The 9,918-nt window shown below is 46.6% G+C and overlaps 1 pseudogene; it reads left to right on the top strand.

Annotated features, from left to right (window-relative positions):
• Positions 1-7,696: 7,696 nt before the first annotated feature.
• Positions 7,697-9,003, top strand: LOC146170673 (peroxynitrite isomerase THAP4-like; annotated as a pseudogene).
• Positions 9,004-9,918: the final 915 nt, after the last annotated feature.

Genomic DNA, 9,918 nt, shown 5'->3' with positions numbered 1-9,918 from the left:
TCATTATAGTTTTTATTTTCTGTATGAATTTTGTAGACCTACCCTGATAATTCCGTAGATGACTGCACAGCACCATTTTCCACACCTCCTGCTTGTTATAGAATATCCCGCTTACTATCTTAGTCTAGTGTCTTTTCTTCCATGTTTTTATGTTCTGTTTTATGTTCTTCCATGTTTTATGTTTATTTTTTAGGTGATCCATGATAGTGGCCGCGCGGGAACCGGGTTGAGGAACGCCGAGACGTTCGGGAGAGGTGCTGCCAAAGCGCGGCAGCAGCGATGTCTAGAGCAGAAGGGGTTCGCTTGTCCGCCGTCTCCCGCGAAAACGTCGGGTACCTTTTCCGCCATGACGCTGTCCCACAACAGCCCTCTGCTGTTTGCCGGAAGTGCTTGCCGATGGTGATATTGCGAACAGCTCAAGGAGTCTCTTGCAACCACGTAGCCCGCTACCACCGTCGCCACTCCAGACAACAGGAAGATCCGCGACAGAAGGGGAAGCCACCATGCACCGGCTTGCACTTGGCAAGCGAGCAGCCGACACGGCAAAGAGCGGCGCGATAAGAGCGCGAGAAAGGTGCAATTACACATCTGGACTTCTGGGAAGCCCAGCGGAAATTGGAGAATACAAAGTGTGTGTAAAGAATACATGTGTCTACACTTATCTCAGGAAAAAGAACCCTCTTTAAACCCCGTCTACCCCACTCCTTCTCCAGCCTGTGCTCCTCTGAATCGTTGTCCAAGTGTCTTCGATCCACACTCAGTTCAGACTACTGTCGTACCTTTCCCCTGCTCACTCCTGGTGTCTCTTTTGTTAGTGAGTGCGAAATGGTAGCAATGGCGCGGAGAACAGGCGTCCTTTTCAACGAGTGGTAGTGCCAACAAAAGAAGAAAAGCAAGAAAGGAATGTGAACACAACTGCCTACTTTCTTCGCAAAAACGCGTTGGACGTGCCCACGTGGTGTGGCGGGCACCATCAAGGAAACCTTATTGGAGACCATGGTAATGCCCTTCCCAAAACTCGTTTCGCTCGCCTCAATGTGCGCTCACCTTGGTGCGAAAAAGACCTATTTTCACACTCCATTTTTGCACAGGAAAAAAAACAAAAAGCTTGCATTACTCTGAAATGCATTTGCCTTTTCTGCAAAATACAGTCGCTGCACAAGTTTGCCTGGCAGACCATGTATGCAATCGGGAGTGGCCGTTGCAGCTTCCTTCACAAAAGCTATGCGCGCTTCTTCGTAGTATAAGTTTTCACATTCCACCGCGGTAAAACCTCGTTCTCCAGTTGACCTAGACAAAAGGCGTCCTTGGAAGAATACGTGCGCAGCGAACTGGTATGGAATGCCGTGCAGAATGGCATACCAGGAGGCTATGCGCGTGTGAAAGGCACATATTTATGCAGTCAAGCATGCCGCCTAAGTTTACGAACAAAATAACCTTTGAAGTCTCGGCGTATCAGACAGTGGGAATTGTCAGGAAATTAAGTTTGACGTTGACTTGACCGTCTGATTACATACACCAAATAGAACAGCTGTTGTTCACATAAGGGTATTGTTACAATGTCGTAAATGACCTACTGGGTATTTAATTTGCTTTAAGGGAAAACTAAGCTGCAATAATATATTTTTATTCCAGCCCATAATGCCTCCTCCCTCCCTCCTGGGGCACCTACCGCATTGTGGCTCTAATAGCAATTAGTCGCATCTTAATGACTCCCTTTCCTTTTACGGAACGTAGCCACTAGCAGTGGATCCAAGTAAACATCTCTGTGGCCTTAACAAGTGAACAAAGGATATATAAAAAAAAACGCAAGGCGCAAGTTCCACATATGATGTCGTCGTCACGTTGCTAGCTATGGAAACGCCCGAAGCTTAGTTTGTACCGGCGGAAAAGGCTTCACCTGATGCAGCGCCTTCGACATATTTGTATGATGTTTGTCACATCGCGTAATGCTTTCAGCGTACCATTGTTTCCATGGATGTTTTTGACGCAGCCACAGATTATTATAAAGTCCTGACATGCACACTGTATAGGTAAAACAGAAAATGCAGTTGCCGAATTTAAATTCTCTTACTTTCTTCGCAGCACTAAAACTGTGCGGCGAAAGACACGAACCTGTATTTATAATTTTCCTCAAGGCCGTTAGCTCAATGAGGGGTGAAATCGCAAATCTCCGTGTTGTCGAGTCGTTTATAGACAATATAAACATTTAAAAACAGCGTGAAACGAACGAGCATGAGGAATACACTCGCAAACGATATGCCTAGAGCTACTTGTTGTTTCTGTACTCTTTTAATCCTCAGTGTTTGCCTGCGCTGCTTCAGATTTCCTGTGTAATCCAAGTTAGCATCGGAAAGAACGTATGACCAAGGCTAGCTATGCCATTTTTAGTACGCGTTTCTGCTCTAATTATTTTTATATTGCGTCACCAGGTAACAGTGACCCCGAGTGACGTAAATTGTGAACTACCCCTCGAGGGCAACACTTCTGTCAGTGAATGATATGACAGACCAGTATTTTATAATAAATGTCTTGGATGTTTCCCGCGCGATTCTTGTTTGCAGTCAGTAGGTACCAAATCTGCACTGAACTTTGTGGCAACGTGTGGCGACATCCCCAGGCGGTGGTACCCAAGAAATTATAGCTATTCCCCGTTTAAACTCGGAATTACCCCGATTATCGAGCGATCACTGCTGCAAAAAACTTTCCTCAGGGGTTTTTATTCACAGTTTTAAATCATTCAAAATGGATGCCTACCAGTGGTGCTCCAAAAGAAAGCATGGGTTGAACTGATGCCTGTAGACCATATTATTGCCACCTTCACGACCCCGATTATATGCATTTTGCTTGTCTCCCGCTCTTTCTAGTGGGCGTAGTCTTCTCTGCCAAGATAATGTACAGTATAATGCATTGGCTGCCATGAAATGCTTCCATGGCTTTTTTTTTTTTGTTAAGTGGGATCTAACTATAGATAGAACAACAAAACCCCAGACAGGGTCCGTCAATTCAAAACACCAGACAAATAAAGCACTTTTGCCTGCCGCCACGTAGGTTTGTTAGATGTCCTTAAATGTGTCGTAACTGTTTAGCCCATTTGAATGTTTGTATTTTCACCCCGAAAATGCCACCCGCGAAGAAGGCTACCCTGGCGTTCGGGAAACGAGAGCACGGTCCGCTCTTCCAAGGAGAGAGGAAAGGGCAGCGGCGGATGCAGTTGTGCTGGTGCGACTGCATTGTTCTGCCATCGTTTGTCTATAGCAACAGCGGCCAACTAGTTGCTTTTTGCTTATATTTGCTTGCATAATTTAAAATTAACTTTTTCACATCAAGCAAGAAATATACGCCATTTAACTCTTCTCTAATTTGAAATTTCATGATGAAGGAGGCTGTCAGTAATCGTTTTGAACATTTATCTTTCTTCAAAGTGAAAGTTTGAGATTTTCGGCGATCAAACTTGGAGAGCAGCACTCATGCACATATTAGTATTTTCGTTGCACGATCTCTGAAACAAGGAAGCGCGACTGCGCAGTCCTCTACTGCGAGTATACCCCCCCCCCCCCCCCCCTCCTCGTTACTCCTCTTATTTTTCTATTTGTATACTCCGCCCCCCTTCCCGCACCCCTCCACCCTTCTTTTTTTTTTCTTTCAAACAACGGCTAGGGTGCATTTCTGCGCCCACCCATTGCAAAGGGGACAGCCACATCATCATAATCGTATGACACCAGAATACTATGCTGATACTGTACCAGAATGATGGTACACTTAACTGATCTAAAACAATAATTAAGATATAGGGGGGAAAACGAGCGTGATAGCAACTACTACCAACATCTTCGGCGGAACTCCGCCTGGTTGGGTACTTGAAGCAAGAGGAAACTTATCACCAACCAAATTATTTATTAGAACCTGACGTTTCGGGACCAACTAGTTGCCTTCCACAGGGTCGACTAAAGTTTGAGGCCCGCAGTAGCAGGCAGCAGCCTACGCTTCCCCTTTCTCAACACGTGGTGAAGTCCAATTGTGTACGCGGAGGGTAGTGTCCTTGGTTTCCTGTTCACTGCTGCAGCTGTCAGCCGGATGAATCAGGATTCCACCTGACGTCTTTTGAAAGGGTTGATCTCCACATCAAGTACGCTCACCTCCTCAAAGGCGGTTTTGTGGTCGGCACGTTCACAGTGCTCGGCGAGAGGGTTGCTTTCCGAGTTTAATTGCCGGACGTCATTTTGGTGCTGTAAAATCCGCCGACGGAGATATTTCGTTTCGCCAAAATACGAAGCCGGGCACTCGGAGCACGGTATTTTATTAAAAACGCCTGGTTGTTTTTCTCTGGGAATATGGTTTTTTGGTAGCGGTAGAAAACGGCCGACTGTTGAGGCAGCTTTTTGTGCGACACACAGACGTGTTTGCATAGGAAGCGTGCAAGCGCCTCACTGGTGCCCGCCACGTATGGGAGCACAATGCGAGGGTGCTTCGTCGTTTCCGTGCTGACCGACCATCTTGTCCAGCTAGCTCGACGGCGGGAAGCATAGAACCTTAGAACTTTTCAGAGCCAAACTCAAGGAAGTGTCCTGGGAGTGCGTGTACGAAATTAGGGACCCAGATGATGTGTACGATCTCTTCATTAAAATAAAAAATATGTAATAGAGTTTTTTCCCGAGGCAACTTTCAAAAAACCAAGAAAAGCTCGCAAAAATTTGGATAAACAGAGACTGTCTTAAAATGATAAAAAGGAAAAACAAGCTATACAACCAATTTCTTTCTTCTAGAGCTTCCGATGACTTCGTAGCTTTTAAAGCATTTGGAAATCAGGCAACTTTGTTCCTTCGCCAAGCAAAGAAGGACTACATGAATAAACTGTTCAACTACAATACAGTAAACCGAAGTGACCTTGTGTGGAAGGAAATTAATAACATCTTAAACCCTCAAAGACAGCTACAGACTTGTACTTCGATGACGATTGGCGACTGCACATTATCTGGAAAGCAGTTTGCTAATCGCTTTAACGATTACTTTGTTACAGTTGTGAGCAGCGCTCATGATCGCCGCTCTGCAGAGTATTTAAAATTTCGCAACCCTCATACTGCATTTCTGTCACCGACAGATAAACATGAAATTGAAAGTCACTTTACAACCCTTCGCAACAGCCGGTCCCGTGATATAGATGGTTTCCAGGTACAACCCTTTCAATACGTCATTGATATTATAGGCAAAGTTTTGGAGCACATATTCAATACCTGTCTAGAAAAAGAAGTATTCCCAAAGCGAATGCAAATGGCTATAGTTTCTATTATATTTAAAAGTGGTGACAGAAATGTCCTCTCAAACTATCGTCCGATATCGATTCTTCCCGTCTTCTTCTCGTCTTCTTAAAGGTCCTCAGAAAGGGGTTACCAAGAAGGGTAAACAACGCCATAACACTGATAGTTATTGAACCACCCATCATTATCCCGCAAACATTTTCAATCTAGCTTCTGCAACACCAGAGATATCGGCGATTAAAAATGACCCTTCCAATTTTCCCTCTCAACTCGTACGCCGAAGGGAGCCATAAAAAAACAAAGAATACAAGCAAGTTCAAAGCTCCGCCCAGACATACGTCACTTCGACGAACTTCCGGTTGCCGCGCGCTCGCTCGCTGGCGTACTCCGCCAAACCCGTCCTCGCTTGCACACGCCTGAGGAGTTCGCCAGTTCGCGCAGCGACGGTTAGTGTAACCACGAACCCGCGGTTATCCTATGTTACACGGCGGACCAAACCATGGTTGCACCACTAACCGCGGTTACCGCCAACCGAGCTTGACGACCTCGGTTTGCGTCGTTAACCGAGGTTATGACGGCGTCTGTTGACGGAAGCTACTCGTCGGCGCCCGAGTGCGCGAAACGTACGAGCGGGTCTGCTTCACAAAGTTATTCATTTGCCCACTGTATCACGTTTAAAGATCGATGTATAGATTATGGTGCCGCCCGATGTCTTCGATTACGGCCGACAGCGCAGCGACTGCGTACTGAAGCCTTGTCGTGCCTACAGTATCGTTTGAACGGCTTGTTGCTGAGCAGAACGCCAAAAAATACGCGGCCTTAGCTATGAAAGTACACGAGTTTGCAACGCTTGCAGCACGGGATGCCGCGAGCAGGCTGAGGTACGTTACACAATTACCGCGGGGGTGGAACGTGCGAGCGCGGCGAACGCCGGCGCAGTGTGTGACCGTCCCTAGTCGTCGGTATGCCTATTGTATCGCTTCGAAGCCGCGGCGGTCGACGCTTTGGAACATGATCAACGCTGTCGTAAATCGACTACTTATGAAACTGCCTTATAGTGAATCATTTCCAGCCATAGTAAAATAATTATAGGATTAACTCTGCCGACGCATAGCTAGTACGAGCAGATCGGATCAGCCGAAATGCACCAGCCTTGTATCACGGCTATCGCTCTTACCAGCAATTTGCTGCTGGTCAGCGATCCTCACGAGGGCTTCATACTTGATATTCGGCTCAATATTCCAGACGCCAACAAATTTTAGCACGCTTTATTTCGGACATCGGTGCTAACGATCCGCCGTGTGGTTCGCGAACGGTATGCGGGAGGAGGGGCCACAGCGGCGATGTTTACGGCGGTCAAGGAGGTGCTGCCATCGTGCGGTGCTTGACCGTGCTGTTGACGCCTCGTCGGACGACACTCCGATACTCCTGAAACCAAGTTATATATATAAGATATTTGTAAATGCAGCTTCGTTCTGCCGATCCCTGCGTCGCTTCGGTTGTTGCACTTAATGGGCAATGGCCACCTAACCGATAAGGGCGGCGAGCTGTAACAGCCCGCACAGAGTTCGAGCAGCGCACGAGCAGACGACTTTCGCAGCTACCGGAAGTGTGTTCGTGACGTCATGGTTACAGTGACCGCAGCGAATGGCAGCTTCTAGCAAGCCTTGCCAGTCAACCGACCCGTGACGTCACGGGATTAAGAAATAGTTCCATGCGACACCGCCAAGAGACATTCCCTCTGCCCGCGAATTTCAAAAAACGCTGTTTTTAAAAATTATTAATAATAAATCGCTGGCTTTGTTCCAAGGAGTTATACTTTGCGTTAATGCTCAAAAGGATGTGTTCTACACACTGAACACGTTTATCAGTGGTTTCTTGGGGGCCGTTTCCGTGGACCTTTAAAGGGACAATAAAGAGAGAAAGGAAGTGGGTTCGCACCGATAGAATGCCAGTTCCTGATTACAAAAAGACCACTCTTACTGAAAACAGAGCTGTTATAAGGTAGTAAAGAAGAGTAACAGAAATACAGGTATCGCCACCACAGCCAAACGGCCGAGGCTCGCAACTACAAATCACGTGACGCGCTAGGGAACAAGCGTTTAGGGGTAGCTCGGCTGGAAACGTTGATTAGACAAGCGTTTATGGGTAGCTCGGCTGGAAACGCTGATGAGCCCAAAATTTGTGACGTCATATATGACGTCACAAACAACGTCATGGGTCACGTGATATTTTATGATGTCATGTCCGGATGTAGGGCGCACGTGTTTTCCCTAGAATGTCCCTTGATTCCCCACGCTTTTCAGTAAAGCCCCTTGATCATTTGAAAGTTACGCCAACTATTGAACTTTGCCGCCGCAGCGCAACCTCCTCGCTTCCTCCTCGCCCCTTGCGCGCCCCATGCCCGAGCGCCGGCTCTCCGCCCGATTTCCAGCAAGATGATTGGTCTCCCTGCCGTTGCCCTTGGGAACGCGCGGTCTGCGGCGTTTTGCTTGTGTATTTCTTTTTCCTTCGCGCCATTTTTCTCCTATTTTCGGCGAGCGAATATTGCGCGCTGTGCTCTAATTGCAACGTGCAAGCGCTATGCCGTGCTGTTGCGCGTACAACTGCAGCAAGCGGCCTGAAGATGGTTATGCGGTGTTCATGGTACCTCAAGGCAAGCGTGACGGCTTGCGGAAGGAACAGTGGCTTCACAATATTGGCAGAAAAAACTTCATTCCTACAAAGAACAGCGTTGTTTGCGAGGTAAGGCGCCTTTCTCACTGCCCGTAATAACGCGTCACCTGACGCTACGTTTTCTATTTTTCGTGCTCCTTAATATTATGTTCGTTGCATAAAAATGAGGTTGTCCTCTGCTGGATATTCTGCAAGGCTACATCATTTCATACGATGTCGGCTTCTGTACAGTCAGAAGTACGGCACTGTAGTCTGCTTTCTGCTGTTAATGATATGTGGGAAGGTACATCCTTTCGATTGCATTTGTCGCGATTATGCTACGATCCCTGGCCTCCTTTACTAAAAATCGAAATTGTGGCTCGTCGAGGCGCTAGTCATCGATATTATACTTGTTGTGTGCGTCGGGTACTTAGGAACAATGAATGCTGGCCTTGAAAAACTCATTGGCAAGTAAACCCGCGGTATTGCGGGTAATGAGCGCTTCTAGTTCGTACTGCGTTTTGTTTTGTTTTTTTCAGTTCTTCAATATGTCTTGCCATGCTTCCACGCGTGAGTGGGTTAACAAGCATGGTTTCATTTTATCCGGGCTACGGCCAATGTGCAGGGGGTGTTCATTTGATTCATACACGCTGCACTTTGATCATGACTATATAGGCGTTGGCCGGGAACCTTCCCTTTGATAACTGGAGCTCTAAGCCCGCAATTCCGCGTTTTTCTTTTTTTCTGCCAGAAACCTTTTCCCATCGATGTAAAATCAGCCGGAAGCATTGCATCAGTTTGCTGTATTTACGAAGATTAAGCAATGAATATTGATTATGTAACATGCTATTCATTTCAATTGTATGCGAGATTTTTTTTTTTTCATCTTGCCTGAGTGATTAACTCATCGCTATATGTTCTAGTTACATTTCACTGAAAGCCAATTTGAGCCGCGAATATTGCACGAACTGGGGAAAAAAAAAAACTGAGACCCAACGCAGTTCCAAGAATTTTCTCTCATCGGCCTGTCCCGAAGCAAATGAAGCCTCCTCGACAGAGACATGAACCCCGCGCTGACAGCAGTAAGTAATTTCTGGGGCTTGCTCTTTTCCCACCTCCATTTATGAGAAACCAAATAAGTGTCAGAAATTAAAGTCAGTATATAGTTGACTCGTAAGGTATGAGGTACAACGTAACGTAAAGTTGATGTATATCAATAGTTCACGTGTTGGCATGCGATTATATAGTGCATGTTGGTTATGAATAGTGACAGCTAATGATACTGACTGTTACGGATATTAATAGGAAATGAAAGTAATAGGCCCAGATAGTAAGGTGGTAGTTTTCGTTACGGGTAGTATGATAGGTCCCTCGACGGCATTACAGTAGATAGTAATAGATACGGATAGCGATAGTTAATGATTTAGCAGATATGTTTTGTCAGTAACGCACGTTGGAGACCTAAGTGCACCCAGTCATTTTTTTTTATTTTATTGTAGCGTTCAATGAAATTCCGCTCTTTTACATAGCGCGTGCGGCCACCACATGCTTGCCCCAGAACTGCAGTGCGTCGGCGATAGGGCCCGCCACTTCTCCCAATGTACCCTGCTGTAGGCTACTTGTCTCTTTAAGCACACGCGAAGTCAGTGAGTGGCCGCGTACTCATAAAGCTATTAATTTTTTCTCCACCAGTACCATCGCAAGACTGCCTAGGGGAACCTGGTGCGAGCCATGGACCAGCTTCTATGAATTGTAAATTATACATTTATTTTGTTGTTCAATTTAATGACAATCCGCTCTTTATCACAGCGCATGAGGCCACCGCATGCTTGCCCCAGAACTGCAGTGCGTCGACAATAGGGCCCACCACTTCTCCTAGTGTACCTTGCTGTAAGCTGCTGTCTCTTTAAGCACACACGAAGTCAGTGAGTGTCCGCCTACTCATACAGCTATTTAATTTCTCCACCAGCACCATCGCAAGACTGCCTAGGCGACCCTGGGGGGG

This window comes from Amblyomma maculatum, unplaced genomic scaffold (assembly GCF_055883805.1).
Source record: "Amblyomma maculatum isolate TAMU_Amacu unplaced genomic scaffold, ASM5588380v1 scaffold_83, whole genome shotgun sequence".
NCBI classification, from domain to species: Eukaryota; Metazoa; Arthropoda; class Arachnida; order Ixodida; family Ixodidae; genus Amblyomma; species Amblyomma maculatum.
Note: the sequence above shows the minus strand (reverse complement) of the source record. Positions and strands in the feature narration are given on the sequence as shown.